Source organism: Phoca vitulina, unplaced genomic scaffold (genome assembly GCF_004348235.1).
Source record: "Phoca vitulina isolate PV1807 unplaced genomic scaffold, GSC_HSeal_1.0 scaffold18, whole genome shotgun sequence".
Lineage (NCBI taxonomy): Eukaryota > Metazoa > Chordata > Mammalia > Carnivora > Phocidae > Phoca > Phoca vitulina.
Genome location: NW_022589721.1, coordinates 27,469,498 through 27,489,909, shown reverse-complemented (window position 1 = coordinate 27,489,909; position 20,412 = coordinate 27,469,498). Strand labels below are relative to the sequence as shown.

At 46.2% G+C, this 20,412-nt stretch overlaps 1 long non-coding RNA gene across 1 annotated transcript in view; it reads left to right on the top strand.

Moving 5' to 3' along the window:
• LOC116639569 overlaps positions 1–20,412 on the top strand; it is a 153,211-nt gene that overhangs the window by 34,766 nt on the left and 98,033 nt on the right. The window contains exon 3 of the long non-coding RNA XR_004300871.1: positions 12,445–12,539. This is a non-coding gene — a long non-coding RNA (uncharacterized LOC116639569). The remainder of the gene's footprint in view (positions 1–12,444; positions 12,540–20,412) is intronic.

Sequence of the window (20,412 nt, the reverse complement as noted above, 5' to 3'; positions counted from 1 at the left end):
AGTAGACTCTGTGACATTTAAAATGATATTCTAAGTTGATCCAACAACCTAGATCGAGAGAGCCTTGTCTTCTTTCTGTAAATGGCCTCAGATGTGAAGTAGGAGACTGGGAGAGAAACAGACACAGTTGACTGCCGAGTGACGATTCACTCTCAGCTCCAGTGTCAATGCCGCTCTGCTGCCCCCGCCCCGAGGAGGAGTGATCAGCCCCACTGTGGGTTACTGCGGGACACAGTGTTTCAGGATCGGGGAGAGCGTAGGTGTGGCAGGTGCCCAGGGACAGAGCTGGGGGAGCTGAGGCCAGAGAGGGGCAGTGTGCAGGTGGGTTGGAATGTGTCGATCTGTTTGCATGTGCAGAGCCCCTAGGCAATGAAGGTAGTCCTCCCAGACCTAGGGCAGTCTGCAGAGCTCCACCTGTCTGAAGGGGAAAAGAGAGAGACAGAGGGAGGGAGGAAGGAGGGAAGGAGAGAAGCCCAAACCAGGTTTGGTTCAAACAGATTGAAAAGTTAAATCTACATTTAGAAGATTGACATGTCAGTTGAAGAACAAGGTGACCTGGAAAAATGCCCTCAAAGAAAAGAAGAAAGATAAAGTGGATTAAGTCCCATCTTTCCAGGCTGGTTTGTCTCTGCGAGGGTAGAAAGAGGCTGGAGGATGCTGGACACCTTGCTGGAAACACGTCCTGGGGGGGGGGGGGGGGGGGCGTCTCCTTTCTGCAGAGACTTCTGTCCCTCTTCCTGTTGTAGATAGGTGTCTTTTGGTTGTAGGAGCGGCGGGCGCCAGGCGGGGGTGATTCTGCGCTGACAGCTCCTCTCAATGTGTCCCAAGCCATCTCCTTCCTTGCATCCCCATCCCTGACTTTGTGCCTTCAGCGTGCAGCCCCTGCTGTGCTCTCCCCTTGACTGCACTCACCCAGCTGTCATGATGGAGAATGGAGCCAGCTGCTGGCAGGGGAAAGGAGACTGGAGCCCGTGGGGCTTAGTGAAAATGGCCAGGTTAGTGCGGCAGGTCTCCCTGGGAGGGGCTGCTTCCATCCTGCTGTGTGGGGAGCCCTGGCAGGGCTGGACCGTGAATGTCTCTCTGGGACTCCTACCTGCCCGGCCCCCGTAGAGCAGAGCTGTGCCCCCCTTCGGCCAGGTGGTAGAACCGGCAGGTGGAATTTAGAGATGGGCTCTCCGTTGCTAGGGCAGGATGCTAAAGCTGTTGTGCACTGGGTCTTGAAAAGTGCGGTTATTTTTATCACCTCGCAGGAAGGCAGCCTATTAGAGTGGTTGAAAGCACGAGCCGTGGAGTCAGACGGGCTCCTCACTTCCTAGGTGGATGGCTGGGTGCAGCTTCCTCAATCTCTCAAGTCTCATTTCCCCTTCCGTGAAATGGGGAGACAGTAGTGTTGGCTTCAGCGCTCAGGTGAGCAGCCTGCAGCCCTTGCTGGGGAAGTCCTTAGCAAGGTGCCTGGCGCACGCAGAGCACTCGGGAACTGCTGGTTCTCGTTACCGTTGTCCGTGACCCTCTGGGCCTGCAGGAGCCCTTCCCAGACCACTGAGGGGCACCATCCCGCTGAACTCGGTGAGGTCCGTGCCGACAGCACTGTGGAGTTGTGCAGGAGCTCACGGGTTCCTGCCCACCACCAGCCCAGCTTGTCCAGTTGGGTGCATCTGGGGGGGGAACACACTTGGGGGTCCTGTGCTGTCTCCACAAGCGGCCGGGGGTGGTGAATCTCCATCTTCAAGGGCTTCTCCCAGCCATGGTCCCATTCTCTGCTGCCCCCGCCGGTCATGTGTGATCTGCCACCTGCGCTGGGCGCCTTATCTGTGAGTAGCTGGGACTATGCTGCTGATCTAGGCGATACAGTTTCTGGAATTGGGGGTCAAAGCAAAAAAAAAAAGGCAAGCAAGTCAGTCATAAGAACTCAATGAACATGAAAGAAAAGCTTCTGTAATTCAGTAGCAAAAGTGACATGTATAGGACACTCTGATCCAGCCACTTACATCTTCATATTGGAGCCTCCGAGTGACAGAGCGGACAGTACTCTTCAATTTTCCACATGGGAGATGCAGACTCTTGTTTCCGAAAACGCTTTCTTATAATGGCCTATACACGCCAAAGACAGGAAGTTGAAGCTGCCTCGCTGATGGCACGTGAAACACCACGAGGAAGATAGCGTCGAGAAGGCTGTTAAGTCATGTGTCCATCTGTTCCATCAGACAGGAAGAAACTGGGGTCTTGGATCGCAGGACATGGATTCCCTGCAGAACTTGCTTTTTCTCTGTTGTGCTTTAGTCTGATGCCATCAACACATGTGGTTTGGGAAATGAGCACCAGCCAGAGGTCACTTGCCCTTGGTTCCACTGGAAGCATATAAGGAAGGTGCTGGTGATCCCCACACTGGCTTCCCTGAGGATCTGGGGGGACATGCCTCTATTGTCTTGCTGCCAAGCATGACTGTGCCTCAGGCTTCATCTGTTTTTACCTCATGATGTGCTTCCTGGGGACCTGTAATGGCCTGGGACGAGGCTAGGTCATGTGGGTACAACAGTGAGACAAGACAGCATTTGTCCTTCATGAGGCTTCCAGTCTGTGGGGAATACGGAAACCAACTAGTTAATTACAGATATCATAACAGCCAAAGAACATTACATTTTGATTCAGTTTCCAAAGAGCTCAGCTCTAAATCTGTGGCAAGTGTGTAAGTCATTAGTGACTGCATATTTAGCCAAATTCATGGCTCCATTTCATATCCCACCCTGTTTTTCCTTTTTCTTTCATTTTCATTTTTAAATTAAGCTATCTTGTAAGCTGTCTTAAATCTTTCCTGGAACAAAGAAAGCTATATATTTAAAAGTAAATACATAGAAACTCAGTGAAAGCCACTCGATGAGAGAGGCTCTAATTTTGCCTGGCTTTTGTCCCATTGGATGGATAAATGAGGATAGGATGTGATATTTCCTCTGTTGAAAGACAGATGGTGTGATTCTTAGGCTCCAGCCAGCACTGTTGGGTAGCGGCTGGATACCAATCCGGGAGAGGGAACATGTCCGTCCTGCTCATTACTGGTTCCCCAGAACTAAGTACATGCTTAGTACTTAGCTTCTCCAGTGATAGCTGTTGAATATTTAATGCAGCCAGAGTGTTACTTAGGGCGTTATAATTTACAGAGTACTTTGTCAGCCTTCTCTCCTGTGGGGTGTGTACCAGGGTGATGCTGGTTGCTGTAACATAGACCCCAAAAGCTACAGTGGCTCAGATGCAATGCAGGCTTGTTGCTTTTTTGTGCAGGGAAGAGTGCATTGTGGGTGTTGCTGCTTGCCGGTTGGTTTTTCTTGATGTGATGACTCAGGGCCAGGGCTCTGCAGCCCCTCGGATCTCAGAGTTGTCTGCAGCCAGCTCGTGGAAGGGGAAAGGGTGAAGGCACGGCCACTGCAAAGCTTTGGCCTGAGCCTGAACTCATTGCTTCTGCTCCCACGGTCTTGGCGAGAATGAGTCTCATGGTTACATATTAGTGCAGGAGGAGCTGGACAAGGAAGGGTCAGAATGAGCAGCCGCCCTCCAGGGACAACTTCATCCTTCAGAAGATGAATAAATTTTCATGTGGAGCCAGCCATCTCTGCCGTAGGTTTAAGGGCCTGATGTTTACTAGAAAAATAACCGAATAATGCTGCAAATCTCAAAAGAGAAGGATGGTTTCCTACACATCAAAGCAGGACCAGCAGGGCTTTGACACCAAAGATGACAAATCAAGGCCAGATTATGTGGAATTGTCTTACCTCTGGCCACAGGGAGATTACACCCGACTGCTTGTACAAAAAAACCTAAAAAAAGGAGACGTCACTTGCGGTCTAAGAATGCACGTTCAAGTCATTTCCGTGTTTAAGGCGGATTCCTTGATGTTCCCGTTCTCTTTGCCCGGCTGTTGAAGCTGGGACACCTGATTGACCTTCAAGCCGCTATGAACCAGGCCCAGACATCATTCAGGCTTTACCTCTCATTATGTCCATTCGGGCATCTGGACACATCGGGCACTTTTCTGCTGTTCGACCTTATGGATCCCCTCTACTCCAATTGCATCTGCCTCCCCTTCTCCACCTGTTGAAATCCTGCACATTCATCACAGTCTACTGAACATGTTACGGTCTCCAAGAAGCTACTCCGATTTTCCAAGTCAGAATAAATTGCCCCCGCTCCTTCTTGTTACTCATCTAGCAATTTGACTTAATGTTTTACTCCTCTGTTGCCCCTAATAGGTTGTAAACTTTGTAGGGGCAGGGGCTGTCCTGTCGGAAATATTTTTGGATGGCCCGTCCCATACGCCATCTGCTTCCCATTTAGGCAGATTGCATTGGGCAGGGCTCCATCTGAGCTGGTCAGTTCTGCTCTTTCCTTGTTGGGGCATAAATTGATCAGGTGTGACTGAATGGATCAGCTGCTTGGCTAGATGGACCCTTCCTCTCCATTCATTAGAGGCTTTGATGGGATTGTGGACAAATGCAGACTCCATGTCCTAGCTCAGCGCCCCTCAGACTTTATTGTGCTTCCAGTTCATGTGGGGATTTTGTTAAGATGCGGACCCTGATTTAGTAGACTCTTGGGTGGGACCTGCGACTGTGCATTTCTAACGAGCTCCCAGGCGATGCAGCACAAGGACTGATGTTTGGTGGAGAATTTGCTTCAAAATAATTTGAAAGATACTCTTTGAATGTGACCCAATGTTTTACTTTCCTGATGTGTTTTAATCCCAGCTGCTTTTATTAGAGATGTACTTGTCTGGCTAAAAAGAGGAAAAGTCAGCCCATCTGGTTTTTGTTTTATCCCCCTGCAGGGCTCAAACAACAGACTGGCAACAGCAACAAAGATTGTAATAATGGACGAGATTTATTAATGACTTATTCTGGAGCTGGCATATTACATACATTAACTCACATTAACTCACACAATCCCCTCAGCAACACTCTGGTTACTATTCCCATTTTGCACATAAGGAAGCCGACACTTAGCAAAATTTCTGAGGAACACATAGTTAGTGTCAGAGCTGGGATTTTAATGTACCTGTGTTTGATTCCAAAGAACTGAGTTCTTATGATGACTGTCCTGCATTGGCCATCCCATCTCTTCTGCCCATGTTTGTTTGATTGATTCCATTCCATTCTCTTTCCCTCTGTCTGTCTCTCACACACAGGCACGTGCATACGTACGTGCCAACCCCACAACAAACAGCCTCAGACAGATGCTTGGATGTTCCGTCCAGATGCTTGGTGTCAAGGTCGAGTAAGTATCTGGATAAAGAATTCTTCTCTGCCAGATGCCGTGTGTCTCTTCTGCCCTCTCTGGATATTGTGATTACAAACTGTGATCCTCTCGGATGGCTCCCTGCAGACTTTATGGACCCTTCTCACCTTTGCTCCTCAAGGTTCAGAAACCTGTTGGTCGTGTCATCCAGAGTTAATTGGCTCGCAGGGTGATTCTCTCCTGCTTGAACATCTTCAAGCACTAAATCACTCTTGGAGTTTCTGTTTCATCAGGGATATTTCCTACCTGGGTTGGTGTCATTCAACATTAAATCATCTCTCCTTGGGAGTAAAGCTTCATTTTCTCACGTTTGATGGATAGTCCCAAGTAGGAAAGAAAAAAGGCTTCGTGAGGGGTTTCATTACTTGGCTCTCCAATAATTCTTCAGCGTGTTACGATTTTAAATCAAGAAGATGGTGACAATGATAAAGGGATAACAAGAAAATAATGTGAGTGCTAATCATCAAAACCGCAGACACTCCTTCCATTTTGTTGCCTACGATCATTGGAGATGTGCTTCCATGTTGTTGGTGTTTTTTTTTATTATTATCTTGCAATAATGCAGAGAAGTTATGTGGGCAGATGGCCATCAGACAGGTGCACTGACACGGGTCCCAGAGAGCTCCAGCCTTTAGGTCAGCATATCCCCCTTGTCGCACCTGGGGAAGAGCCACATTTGAGGTAAGAGAAGCCAGGGTCTGAATTCCAGCCCTGCCATGGCCTGGTTGTGAGAGCTTGGGTCCAACATTGAACATCTCTAAACTCAACTTCCTCATCTGTAAAATCGTGATATATGCATTTATTTGCCTGGATGAAATAGATAAAAGAAATAGACGTAAGGGGCACCTGGGTGGCTCAGCTGGTTAAGCATCTGCCTTTGGTTCAGGTCATGATCCCGGGGTCGTGGGATTGAGCCCAGCATTGGGCTTCCTGCTCAGCGGGGAGCCTGCTTCTCCCTCTGACCCTCCCCACTCTTGTGCTTTCTCTCTCATTCTCTCTCTCTCTCTCAAATAAATAAATAATCTTAAAAAAAGAGAAATAGATGTAAACTGTATAGAACATAGTAGCAAAAAAAAACCCCCCAAACCAATGGCAGCTAGTATGACTAGCAGGTGTCTGTCAAGCAGCCATCCTCACCCACAGATGAAATAGAGAGTCACGCCTGGGCTAAACATGGACGCCCACCTGTGAATGGAGCTTCAGCCTCCCCACAGCGTCTACTCTGAAGACTTCACAGACAAGACATCTGCTCTGAGCATCAGGAGCTGTGGAGCTTTTCAGAAGACAGAGTCAGAGAGAGAGATCATCCTTAAGATGATCTCAGTTTTGGTAGCTGAAGGAATATCTGTCCTTCCAAACCGCAGGCTTTGAAGTGAGATTTTTGAGTCCCACAAAACTGTTGTCTGTGATCCTCCTGGGGTGGGGGAGGGGGGCACCCTCATTTGACACACAGGTGTCCCTCCGTCCGCGACCCTTGTCTCCATCCTGAGCGTCTTCCCGGGGCGGCACTTCGGTTCACACTCTCCGCTCCCACCACACCACCGCTCGACCTGCTCTCCCCTCAGTGTGCCTGGCCATCGGGTGCCCCACATCTTGTTCACACGTGACATGCCCTCCCCTCTCTCTGACTCTCTCTGTCTTCTGAAAATCTCCACAGCTCCTGATGCTCAGAGCAGATGTCTTGTCTGTTGAAGTCTTCTTTGGTTCCCTCTTTAGAAATGACCCCATTTTTTTTTTTAATTTCCTTTGCTCCTGGAGGAGACAGCTTAGTTACTGGAATGAGCACGGGATCTGGATGATATGTGCATGCTGGAATTAGCACAGCACCAGTGAGAGCAGTGCCCGAGGGTGTCAGGCTAGAGGGGAGAATGTGCACAGCAGGACAGGAGGAGATTTGTTGATTGAGGGCATCCTCCTAGGATTCAGGATTTGATGTCCTGGTGAGGCCATGTTAGAGCCAATCCTAATCTGCTGGGATGCCTCCCTGGCTTGGAAACGAGATGGAGATGTCAGAGTGACCTTTGCAAAGAAATGAGGAGGAGGTCAGAGGGCTAAGAGAGTGGGAATAATAGACTGGATTTATAGTGTGAGGCCGGAGGGCACCCTCCTTGGTTATGTTCCCTGGGAGCATGCAGAGGACATGTTCTTCACATAGCCAATAAGGAATAGAATACACTGCCCGGGGTGGGGGGGCGGAGGGAGGGCAGAGAAACTTTGAAAAGCTCAGGGTCATTTATGGGCTAGGGTTGACAGTAGTGGATGATGCCCACCCTGGAACTGGGCTTGACAGGTTCTAGATCAGCAGAAGCCAGGTATCAGCCCTTAACCATGGAATTCAGAGGGATGTAGTTACTTATGGGATAACAATGGCTAATAGACCACAGTGATCTAAAGGGAGGAAAGATGAGCAGGTAGCCTCCAAGGATGTAGCTTGACTCGTAAAACTGGAAAAAGCCAAGGGCTGGTGAAGAGAAGGCTGCAGCTAGCCATCACGGTGGACACACGGGTCTGTCACCCGGTTTCTAGACCTGAGGCAGTTCTTGGACCCAGAGTCTGTTGTTTGAAGGGCAGACGGAGTCCCCTCATGGAAGAGAAGAGACCTGAAAATGGTAGCCAGTAAATATAATAACAGTTCCCTCCAGTGGTTCCCCAAGGAACTTGTGACCACTTCCCAGAGGAACCATATGCTGTAGGAAGGGGATCAGCCTGTTCTTTTCAGCTCCTCCAGTAGCTGATGGCGGAGGATGGATGCTTGGGCCTGGTTAGTAGATGGGTCAGCATGAGACAGGGCTGTGAGCCATAGTGAACCGTGGCCGTACTGCGGCCCCATTCAAGTGACAATGACAGCGGGAGGTCCTCCAGCGGGCAGAGCTGCTGTGGTGCACGTGGTTGGGTAAGTCAGGCGGAGGAGAGGGCAGCTGAGTGAGAAGTACACCCGGGCTCGGGGCCGGCGGCCAAGGGCTGGATGGGAACCTGGGGAGGAGGCTGGTGGAGAGACTTGTTAATACGTTCAGGACGCGAGGATCTTCGTAGCTCTCTTTGCAGCCCACCTGCGGGCGTCCATGACAGAGCAGGAACTCTACGACCAGGGGGACAGGAGGGCTTTCTAGGGATGCAGCTGCCCTAGCAGATTTTATTTACATCTGTCTAGAATATAAGCTGTGTAATGTCAGAGATTTCTGTGTGTTCTCTTCTCCGCTATCATCCTTACCACACCGAACAGACCTGGGTGCACAGTAGATGGCCAATAACCTTTTGTCTAACGAACGGCTACAATATGCATGAATCAAGTTCTTGACCTATCTGAATCTTTACGAAGCTAGCTTCCTAGAAGTACATGGATCAGATAAGGAATTACTCTAAAGTTTGCATTTTATTTTAGCAAATTTGTTTCAAGTACTGATCCATGCTTACCTGGCTATTAAGATGTTCTGGAACTTGCGACATATGGTACAACCATCTCTGTGCCGACTGGTACTTGCAACCAGAGTTTCTAAATCATCACTTCTTTCCTCAACAGCACTCGCTTGTAAATATTTTCCAGCTGCATAGGTGGGAAAATGCCCCCACACTTTGTTATTATTTATAAAACGGAACATCCATTAGCTCTTTGATTTTCTTCTGTCTGTTAATATTATTTATTCATTTTCCAATTAAGGGTTCATCCATTTTTAATGAACTCTAAACAAAAATATTAAACACTAGTGTGAAGAATTTATTAGGTACATTTTGTTCAGTTTTACTGCTGTCCTTTAAATGTGGTAGGCATTTCTGTTCTATAGATGCTTATTTATATTGTAAGATAGCACATCTCTCAGTGTTCTAATTTGTGGCTTGTGCTACTTTAGTGCTGAGAAAGTCTACCCTCTTCCGCAGAGCAATAAATACTCCTGTGTTTCTACCTCGTTTCTTCATACATACAAATCATTAATCTAAGCAGGATTTATTTTGCTGTATAATGGTGAGAATCTAAATTTGATGTATTTTTTTTTTTAGCAAGGCCATTTTTTACACTGTCTTGAATAATCTATTCCTCCCTATTTATTTGCTATTCTTCCTTTATCATATATTCTTATTTATAGGAGGTTCTGTTTCTGATCTGTGTGCTCTCTTTCACTGATACTGTTGAGTCAGTTATATGCTCATTGGCTTAAAAATAATGGCTTTATTGAGATGCAATTCACGTACCATAAAATTCATCCTTTAAAAATGTACAATACAGAGATTTTGTTATGCATCCATCATCACTATCGAATTTTAGAGCATTTTCATCATCCCCAAAAGAAACCCTGTACCCATTAGCAGTTACTTCCTATTTTCCCCTCCCACCAGACTCTGGAACCACTAATCTGCCTTCCGTCTCCATGGATTTGCCTATTCTGGACCTTTTCTATAAATTAAATCATATAATATGTGGCTTTTTGTGTCTGGCTTCCTTCACTTAATAGAATGTTTCGAGGTTCATTCATACTGTCGCATGTGTCTGTATGCATTCCTTGTCATTGCCAAATGCTAATCCATTGTGTGGATATACCACATTTCATTAATCCATTCACCAGTTAATGGAATTTGGGTTGTTTCTACCTTTTGATTATTATGAACAATGCTGCCGAACATTAGTGGACAAATTTTTGTGTGTGTATGTGTGTGAATTGCCACTTTTTCCCAAGTGGCTGAACCATTTTAATTCCTACCTTCACCTAAAGAAATTTTGGGGGTACCTGGCTGGCTCAGTCAGTGGAGCTTGAGACTCTTGATCTCGGAGTTGTGAGTTCGAGCCCTGCACTGGGTGTAGAGATTACTTAAAAAAATAAAATCTTAACAAAAATCAAATATAAAAAGATAAAAATAAATTTGTACATGTTTGGCACCTTTTTAAATTTAAAGTTTTCCTAAAATTTTTTACATTTAAATTTCCCTAAAAAAATTAAAATTTTCCCTAAAATTGATTTATGGACTTGGTTTTATTTTATAATTCTTTAACACGTATTTCAGTAAACTATTATGTTCCTGCTATTTTTTAAAATGTGTTTGTTAGCTTATGACTGAAAATGATGTATTCAAAACTGAGTTTACCTGTGCAGGATTTTAGACACTTTCCATTTTTCTCATTTTTAATATCTAAAACGTTTATAATTATCTTGCATTTTCTGTGTGACTCCAGTAATTTAGGAGCACATTTTTATTTTCGAGTGGTAGTGGCGGTTGTGTGTGAGGTTATTTAAGGAATTTTAAAAAATGATTAAGTGGAAAAAAAACACAGAAAGCATTGAGCATGGCGCCAGGCACACAGTAGGGACACCATCAGTAACTGAATCCTTTTTTCTCCCTTCCCTCTACAGCTCTGTTCTTGGCAGTCCTTCTTGTCTCCTCTTCTAGATTCTGTGTCAATAAACTATTTGGGCCACCCTGAAATTTGTAGTTTTTATTCATATTATAATTTATAAACCACAAGGATAGATTTTTCTCTGTTCCCTTGCATTCGTGTTCTCTGGAACTCAGAACCTTATTGATCTGAAGACTCAAGAAGATTTTACTTTCTTTCCTCTCCACCGCTGCCACCTTTTTAAAATTCTGTGGTGGTTTATTCTGTTTTCTTCTGGAGCTAACACTGCTCATGATCTAGGATTTTGTCTTACATATCAAACTTTCATTAATTTCTTATTCATTTCCCTGTCTATTCTGAGATGATATCAATAGCCTGTTCTTTACATTATTTAATTTATTGCAGTGTGTTATTTCTGTTTTACTGTCTGCAATACTAATTTTAATTATATTTTTAGTCTCATTGCAGTTTTTCCTGATTGGAGTAATGGCCTTTTCATCTTTTCTAAGTGTGTGTGTGTGTGTGTGTGTGTGTGTGTGTGTTTTAATGTGTTCTTGAATTTCTTTTTTTTGTTTTTAATATTTATTTATTTGAGAGAGAGAGACAGAGAGTGAATGAGCATGAGTGGGGGGAGGGGTGGAGGGAAAGGAAGAGAGAGAATCTGAAGTGGACTCCACACCCAGCACAGAGCCCAATGCAGGGCTTGATCCCAGGACCCTGAGATCATGACCCAAGCCAAAGCCAAGAGTCCATGTTCAACTGACTAAGCCACCCAGGCACCCGCCCCTTGAATTTCTTTCTTTCTTTTTTTTTTTTTCCTATTATGTTCTTTTTAAAATGTGTTGTCTTTTGCATATTATTGATGAAACCAAGTCATCAGTTAGCTTTTGCTATCTTAAAAGAAATAAGCATCACAGAACTTAGTGACTTAGAACAACACATTGATTATTTCTTACTCTCCTGTAGATTAGTCGGGTGGTTCTTCTGCTCCCGCCTGGCTTGCCTGGGTGTGGATGGTCTAGGACTGGTCTGGCAGTTGGAAAGCATGCTGCAGGGCCTCAGACATGTGGTCTTCCAGCCCTGGGTTAAGCTAACCCAGGCCTCTGCATATGGCAGTCCCATGGTTCCACAGGGCAGCAAGAGGGGACAAGCACAGTTGCCCAAGCAAGCCTGTCATCTGCTAATGTCTCAATGGTTAAAGGTGAGTCCAAGGCCAGTCCAGAGTTTCCTAGGGAAAAGCACCACCAAAAGGCCAGGAAGGAGGGTGTGGAATATGTGGTCATGTTTACAAACTCCTTGTGTTTCATATTTTATTTCTTACAATAAATCACTTTTAGAGCCATGCTCCTCTTCCAATTTATTAGGTTAATACTTCGGTGATCCTCTTGAGTGTTCTTTTCATGCTGGTTTTAGAAAGTTTGGTGATTTTTTTTTTAAAATGAAGAAAGTCTTTCCAAATGGAGTATTTAGCCCATTCTGACCTCCCCTGTTTGCCTTACCTTCGGAAGGTGATATATAACAGGCGTGAGGCATGCTCTGCTCATTCCCTAACTGCCTGCCAGTGGCCGCAAGGAGATACACATACTTGCTGCCATTTGTGATCTCGGTCGAGCTTTCCTTGTTGTGAATACAAATCCCATTAGTCCTCTTTAAGTAGTTGTTGCTGTCTCTGGTTTTCAAAGATGGTTTGGAATTTTGCCTTTTCCTTTGTTTTCAGGCTGCTTTAACAGAGTATTACATTTTAGCTGATGCATTGTTAAACTGAGAGTCTGGGAAAGCAATACCAGTTATGAACTTTACCTTAAATAAATTACACTCACCTACATTTCTTGCAGGTTTTGTGAAGATTAAAGGCGCCGATGTACATAAAGCAGGATGCACAGCCCCTGGGCTCGGGGTCCTGTCACCCGCGTTCCTTCTCATCAAACGTGTAAGTGAAAAAATGCACAGGCGCCGATCATCACAGTTTAAGCAAAGACTTCAGACTGTTGAGCGGGAGTTTCACGGAGAGGCTGTAAGGGCACAGGGGTTAAGTGAGACCCTGGCAGGCGGTGGGCACCCCAGTTGGGCAGTGCTGCCGAAGAAGGGATGGACAGGGCTCAGCTATCAGATAGGGAGTTGGACAGATGACTTTTCAGGTTCCTGCTCAACTTGTGATTTTCTGCTTCTAAAAAAGAAAACATTAGGCAAATTATCCAGTGTTATAGTCATTTCATATACAGCAATGATTTTTATTAACTTTTTCTGCTGAGAAGACATCATTCAGATTCAGGAAGTCTGAGTGAGGCCAAGGATATGTTATTACAAATATCCTGGATAAGTCTGATGGAGGTGGGCTGCATCAGATAGGTGTGAGAGGTGCTAGCACAGAGAAAAAGCTCAGGCTAACTGGAATCAGGTGGCTGGGGTCTGAGCTGTATAACCAACCTGTTATACAATCAACCTCTACCATCCAATATGTGCTCCAGAAATATTTGTTGAGTCGATGAACTTACCTCTGTTGCCTTACCTTTAAGATCAAGGTCTTGAAAAACACCTGCCATTGGTACCATGCGCGTTAAATGGAGTAGGGGATGCAGGTTGACATGTATTTGTGGCTCGAAAGAGGGTGACTCCTCTGTTTGCTGCCCATTGATTTCATAGGTATGTTATTGTTTGAAGGAATAAATATTAGAGGGTTTCTGGCATGAATCAGAGTCCAATTAGCCCTTTGCCTCTTGAGATGGTCAAGGATGACTTTTGTCGCACAAACACATCGATATTGTTTATTAGAGCCTTGATCCAAAGAGAGACGTCATAATTAGGCCATAGCAACCAGTCCCAACAGTAAGTTGTTCAGTGTGAAGATGATTCTGGGTAGATTTGGGTGTAGGAATGACATCATTGCCCCCACTGTGGGTTGTATTTATTGCTTTTAGGCCAAGGTTTTATTTCTCTGTGAAAATGTCATTTATTCAACAAATTAGGATTTATAGGATAACTGATTAGGCAGTAAAACTACTTCCACCATTAACAGTAATACATCCTGGAAATATGAGCAAGGGCCTGTTGGCAATAGTTTAAGATTAAAATAAAATTTTTACAACTGGCAATTGGAAAACACACAAAAGCATAAGCAAAGTATATTACCTGGAGCCTCACAGAGTTGAGGATATTCTGCAAATGTGAAGTATAAATATTTGAAAATGTCCTTACGGCACAAAAAGCCTCTGGTGGAGGCTCTCTGGTGTTGTGGAAACGGATTGATGTGTATAAAACTGCTTTATTCATGAATTTCCATTTCTGCTTTATTCATGATCCAGACATTTCTGTGTAGACATAATCATCTAACACGAGATCGGGAAGGGAATTTACAGGTCGTCCAACTCAAGGATGACGGATGGGAGCTGTGCATGCCTCCACTCCCTGGCTTCTGCTCCTGGCAGACGTTACTGATCCAACTCATGGCTCTTTCCAGTTGCGTCTGTCTGGTCACGGAACTCTCGAACACGGGACTCCTGGAAGTCATTAGGGGCTGAGTCAAGTTGGAATGGACATGCAAATGTTTGGCTGCCCCCTATTTAGATTATGACACGGGTGTTAGTGGCAGATCCAGATTTCAATTCTAGGTCTTGATCTTCCCACTGGGAGCCACTGTCCTAAGCACATGGGTGTGGGGGTGTCATAGGCCAGCGAGGGGGCCCTCAGGTAGGGGCCCTTCCCTTGTACCACCAGCGATGGCTCTGGATCCGTCCTGTGGTGTGGCTTCAAACAAATCACTTCCCATTTCTGGGCCTGTAAGTTTTATGCCTATGAAGTTAGGGATAATTATCTATCTCCTAGGGCTTTTATGAGCATCAAAGGAGATAATGGATGTGAACGTGTCTCCCACGTTTTGAATGTAGGTGAATTTATGCCGGTACAATAAAATGTCGCTTCCTAGAATCTGCGGGCAGCCTTTTTTCCAGGCATCTGAGGAATTATCCTTCTAAGTGCCGAATATTTTATTTTGAGCATTTTAGATGGAAGTTGTTCTATAATGGGTTACACACTTTACTGATCTTTTAAGCAGAATACAATAAACAGAATTTGATCTTTTGGATGACTCACTGGCATTAAGAAAATTAACTTTCATAAGACAATCCCTGAGGACTTACCAAGGCATGCTGGAACGCTGGTCCCCCACTGACTGGTGCTGAGCGCCTGTGGCTTTTGTGACTTCTTGTGTCCCCTCTTAATGAATTCGTTCAGCCTTCTCTTCTCAACTGCTGTTTCTTTCCCTCCCAATCCCACATCTCCCAGGAAGGAGCGTCTCTCTCTCTCTCTCTCTCTCTCCTTAATTGCTTTTTCTACCTTGCTGTGGATCAGTTAGATAATCAAGTCTTAGACCAAATCAGATCGTGGCCATAATACCAACACTGACGTTTTCGGGGCGCTGACACACGCCAGATCTCCTTGTAACAACCAGGTGCGCAAGATGAAAGCTGGAAGTCATCCTGCCCCCACTCTGTCTTCCACCACGCGGCCAATCCTGTTGGCCCTACACTCAAGGCATGTCTGGAATGTGGCAACTCCTTACCGCCCCCTCAGCTACCGCTTGGTCCGAGCCATCACTGCCGCCCACCTGGCCGCCCACCTGGCCTCGCTGCCTCTGGGCTTGGTCTCGACATAGCAGCCAGTGTGGCCATTAAGACATAAATCAGTTCCTGTTACTCCCCGGCTCCAACATGGGTAACATTCCCCACCTTGCACTCAGAGCACCAGTCAAGGTCCTCTCCGTGGTTTCCTGAGCTTGGAAGCTCTGCCCTCATTACTTCTCTCCTCCTGTCCTATGGCTCCATCAATAGCAGCCATGTTTGCCTCTTTTTTTTTTTTTTAATTTAGTCTCATGCATCTCATTCAGACCTCAGGGCCTTTGCACTTGCTGTGTGCTCTGCTTGGAGCGCTGTCCCCAAGGCTCCCTCACTCCCGTTCTTCAGGTCTCTGTTCAGAGGCCTCCCTTGACCATCCCAGTTAAAATTATAGTTCCCTCCACATCTGGTGTTTGGAAACAGATTGATGTGTATAAAACTGCTCTAATCATGAATTTCCATTTCTCCTTTATTCATGATCCAGACATTTCTGTGTAGACATAATCATCTGACACGAGATCGGGAAGGGAATTTACAGGTCGTCCAACCCAAGGGTGACGGATGGGAGCTGTGCATGCCTCCACTCCCCGGTTTCTGCTCCTGGCAGACGTTACTGATCCAACTCATGGCTCTTTCCAGTTGCATCTGTCTGGTCACAGAACTCTCGAACACGGGACTCCTGGAAGTCATTAGGGGCTGAGTCAAGTTGGAATGGACATGCAAATGTCTGGCTGCCCCCTATTTAGATTATGATACGGGTGTTAGTGGCAGATCCGGATTTCAATTCTAGGTCTTGATCTTCCCACTGGGAGCCACTGTCCTAAGCACATGGGTGTGGGGGTGTCATAGGCCAGCGAGGCGGCCCTGGGGTAGGGGTCCTACCCTTGTACCACCAGCAATGCCTTTGGGCCTCCCTTGACCATCTCAGTTAAAATTATAGTTCCCTCCACATTCCCTATCTACCCTCTACGTGGTATGTTCCTCCGCGGCACCTGCCATCTAACGTAATAATCTTACTGATTTCTTTTGTTCATCGCCTGTCCTCTAGAACATCAGAATGTTGTCTGTGTTTTCCCTGCTCTATTCTTGGGTGCCTAGAGCACTGCTTGGCACATTTTAGGTGCTTGAGAAGTGTTTGTCGAATCTTTGAAAGAATGAAAGAATGAATGCGAACACCACCCCAAAGAGGGAAGTAGGGCTTTGGAAGTAAATTGAAGAAGCAGAGCTGGCATTTGGAGCGGGCACCTGTAGCCTCTAAGATATGTTAGAATTTTATCCAGATGCATAATAAATGGGCTGTGGATCAGGTTTCCTCCCAGGAGTAAAATGAATGGGTGGTGGTGGGAGGATTTGGTTAGTTCTAGATTTCTGCTGCAAAGTCAGATTTTGTTTCTCTTCTGATTTTTAGTGTTCCAGGTAAGTGAGGTTGTCAGATACAATCGTTTGTTCATCCATCAATTTCTCTGACCGGTCATTTCCCAGCAAACAGTCACTGATGTCTCCTGTGTGCCAGGCAGCGCGGTCAGAACGTTGCTGCCCCAGCTGTCGTTCACGGCCTCACCAGGAGACTGGGAGGGTGCTGGGAGGGCATGCGCAGTGGCAGCCAGCCCCGCCTGGGAGGCTTGTGGGAGGCTCTGAGTCTGGGAGGCCTTGGTTGGTTCTGAAGAATTCCCAGAAAAGTTGCTTCGGGAGAATGAAGGCTTGGCATTTCTGGTGCTGGGGAACTGCAAGTAGGTGAGCAGAAGGCCAGGGGCTGTGGTGAGCAAGAAGGAAGGGAGGACGCCTGGGCCAGGTCAAGGAGTGCCTTGCTTATGGTTATTATTATTATTGTTATTATTATTCATTATTATTATTAGTTTAATTGGCGAATGACAGCAAGAGTCTTTTGAAAAATATAAAGACAATTCTGTTTTTTTTTTTGAAGATTTTATTTATTTATTTGACAGCGAGAGACACAGCGAGAGAGGGAACACAAGCAGGGAGAGTGGGAGAGGGAGAAGCAGGCTTCCCGCCGAGCAGGGAGCCCAATGCGGGGCTCGATCCAAGGACTCTGGGATCATGACCTGAGCCAAAGGCAGACGCTTAACTGACTGAGCCACCCAGGGGCCCCAGACAATTCTTTTTTTTAACATCACTTTCTTTTTGCTTTACAGCAGGCCCCCAGTAGGGGCACCTGGGTGGCTCAGTCGGTTAAGTGTCTGCCTTCGGCTCAGGTCATTGTCTCAGGGTCCTGGGATTAAGCCCCACATCAGGCTCCATGCTCAGTGGGGGAGTCTGCTTCTGCCTCTCCCTCTGCTTCCCCACCCCCACTCCTTCTCTCTCTCTCTCAAATAAATAAAATCTTTTAAAAAAACAAACAAAAAAATTAAAACCCCAAAGCCCTCTGATGTGGGAAGCCTGGAGCTCCAGTGTGACAGTCACCAGGAAGCCCCGCCTCAGACTCAGGGATGTTCCTCTCCTCTGGGCTCCCCCTGGCATCTTCTGGTCAGACCTGACAGAGAACTGCCCACCTCCCCTATGCCGCAGGCCCCGGGGGCTGTTGTAGGGTCCGAGGCATCTGTTGAGCTCCAACACAGTGTCTCAGTGGCCTAAATCTGTTTTGAAAGAAATGTTCTGAGTTCATGTAGCAAAGTTCCAGGTGCATTTTGTATGCAATCTGATTGGACAGTGCTGCTGTGCACCTTTTTTTTTTTTTTTTTTAATTTTATTATGTTATGTTAGTCACCATACAATACATCATTAGTTTTTGATGTGGTGATCCACGATCCATTGTTTTCGTATAACACCCAGTGCTCCATGCAGTACGTGCCCTCCTTAATACCCATCACCGGGCTCACCATCCCCCCCCCCCCTCTAAAACCCTGTTTGTTTCTCAGAGTCCATAGTCTCTCATGGTTCATCTCTCCCTCCAATTCCACCCCCCCATTTTTCCCTTCCTTCTCCTAATGTCCTCCATGCTATTCCTTATGTTCCACAAATAAGTGAAACCATATAATTGACTTTCTCTGCCGTGCACCTTTTTAGAAGCCAAGCAAAGTGGTGTGTCCAATCAAACCAAGCATATTAGTGTGATATTCATTTCAGATCAGCTTTGGAAAAGATGTGATGGGACTCCTTAAGTAGCTTTTCTCCAGCTGCTTCCTGGGGGAAAGCCCAAAGGCAGAGTTTCTCCAAGGCCCTGGTTGGTGCAGCCTCGGGGCTCATCATTTGCTTTAAAGCCACGCTTCTTTCCTTGCATATGCTGGTTGGAGTTCCCAGGGACTCAAGGCAATTGGGTTCCTTTCCCAGCTGAGTAGAAGAGTAAAACGCTCCTCTCCTCACATTTTTCTGGGGAGGCAGGGCTTTCGGCGTGGCATCCAAGATGGGAAGAGGAGTCCCAGGGTTAGGGGAGACCCAGTGGATGAGGATCTCATATGCATGGGCCTTTGGAGTCCCATAGAAAGATCTTTGCAGTTGGCACGAAGACTCAGTGCCACCGAAGGTATCTGTGTGTGCTGAGCTTCAGAGAGAAGGGACTTGCCACAACACCACCCCTGGAAATGGCAAACCCCTTGGGGCAACTCGTTCATTTGTTCATTAATGGGCTGATTGATGGATCAAGCCCTCATTAAATACTTGGTAAGTGCTGGATCTTTCCTAGCCAGCACCGTGGCTGCAGCAATAAATAGGGCACATTTTTCATGCTCCAAGGAGCTTGCTTCATTCATTCATTCATTCATGCATTCATTCATGTATTCATTCATGTAGTAGCTAAGAGCATGGTCTTTGGAGCCAGATGGCCTGGATTAGAATCTCAGCTCTATCACATTTTCTGTGGATGACCTCAGCAAGTCATTTAACTTTGTGTATTTCACCCATAGATGGGGATCATAATAGTGCCCAGCTCTTAGTGTTCTTATGAGGTCTGCCTGCCACAGAGTAAGTTCTGTTTCATTCAGAATAGTTAATAATGTGATCCAGGTGCCTGGGTGGCTCAGTCAGTTAAGCGTCTGACTCTTGATTTCGGCTCAGGTCATGATCTCAGGATCCATGCTGGGTGTGGAGCCTGCTTAAGATTCCCTCTCTCCCTCTCCCCGCTCCCTTCCTTTCTAAAATAAATTAAAAAAAAAAGAATATTTAATAAGATCTTTCATGTGCCAGTTCTGTGCTAAACATAGGAGACAGTGGGGAATGCTACGGTTTGGGGCCCTGTTTTCACGAAGCTTCTAGTCTAGTGAGGGAGATAGGTGGCATTCAGATGATCATAGATCACATAGGGAGATATGTGATTGCATGAGCTGTAAGGCCCACCGAAGATCAGTACAGGGTCCTGTTGTGAGGGAGGAAGAACAGTCTTCCCCGGAGAATTGTTGTCACATATCCTCAGAGGCTAGAAGAGAACATAGCATTAGTAGACCCTTGCGAAGTACCCCTTGAAGGAACACAAAGTCCTTTGAGCTGAGATCTAAAGAAGAATAAGACTTAAGGACACCTAGAGTAAAGGAGGGGAAGAGAATTCTAGGGAAGAGCAGAAGCACGTGTCAAGACTGTGGGAGAGTGGAATTTGGCACCCTGCGGGTATGAACTAGGGTGCGGTGTGTGGAATGCAGAGAAGACAGAGTGGAGCCAGATGATACTGGACAGGGAGGCTGGGCCAGAGCCTCAACAGCTGTGGCCAAGCCTTTGATGCTTATTCTAGAAGCAATGGAAAACCACTGGAAGCTTTTAAGAAAGAGAGTAACAGAATCAGGTCTGTGTTTTTAAAAGATCACCCAGTGGGAGAGTGGAGGGGACCAAAATGTGTAGAGGGGACTGTTTAGAGGTATAGAAGTTGACTTTCACTAGGTTATGCTGAAGAAACATTTACCCCAACATCTCAGTGGCTTGCATCAGCGAAACTTTATATCTCACTTGCACAACACATCCTCCGTGGGTAGCTCTGGCTCTTTTCCAGGTGTCTTCAGTCTGGGACGTGGAATGATGGCGAAGATTTTATGTGGGAGATATGGTTCTCATGGCAGAGGAAGAAAAGCTATGATTGTCCACAAGAGGGTTCTTTAAGCTTCTGCTCAGAAGCAACATATTTGATGGGCCATATGTAATTGGTCATATTTGATTGAAAGTCACATGACTGAGTCTAATGTCAAGGGAATGGGAAATTCCATTCCTCATTTGAGGGACAGCAAGTCACATGTTTAAGCCTCTTATGGGAAA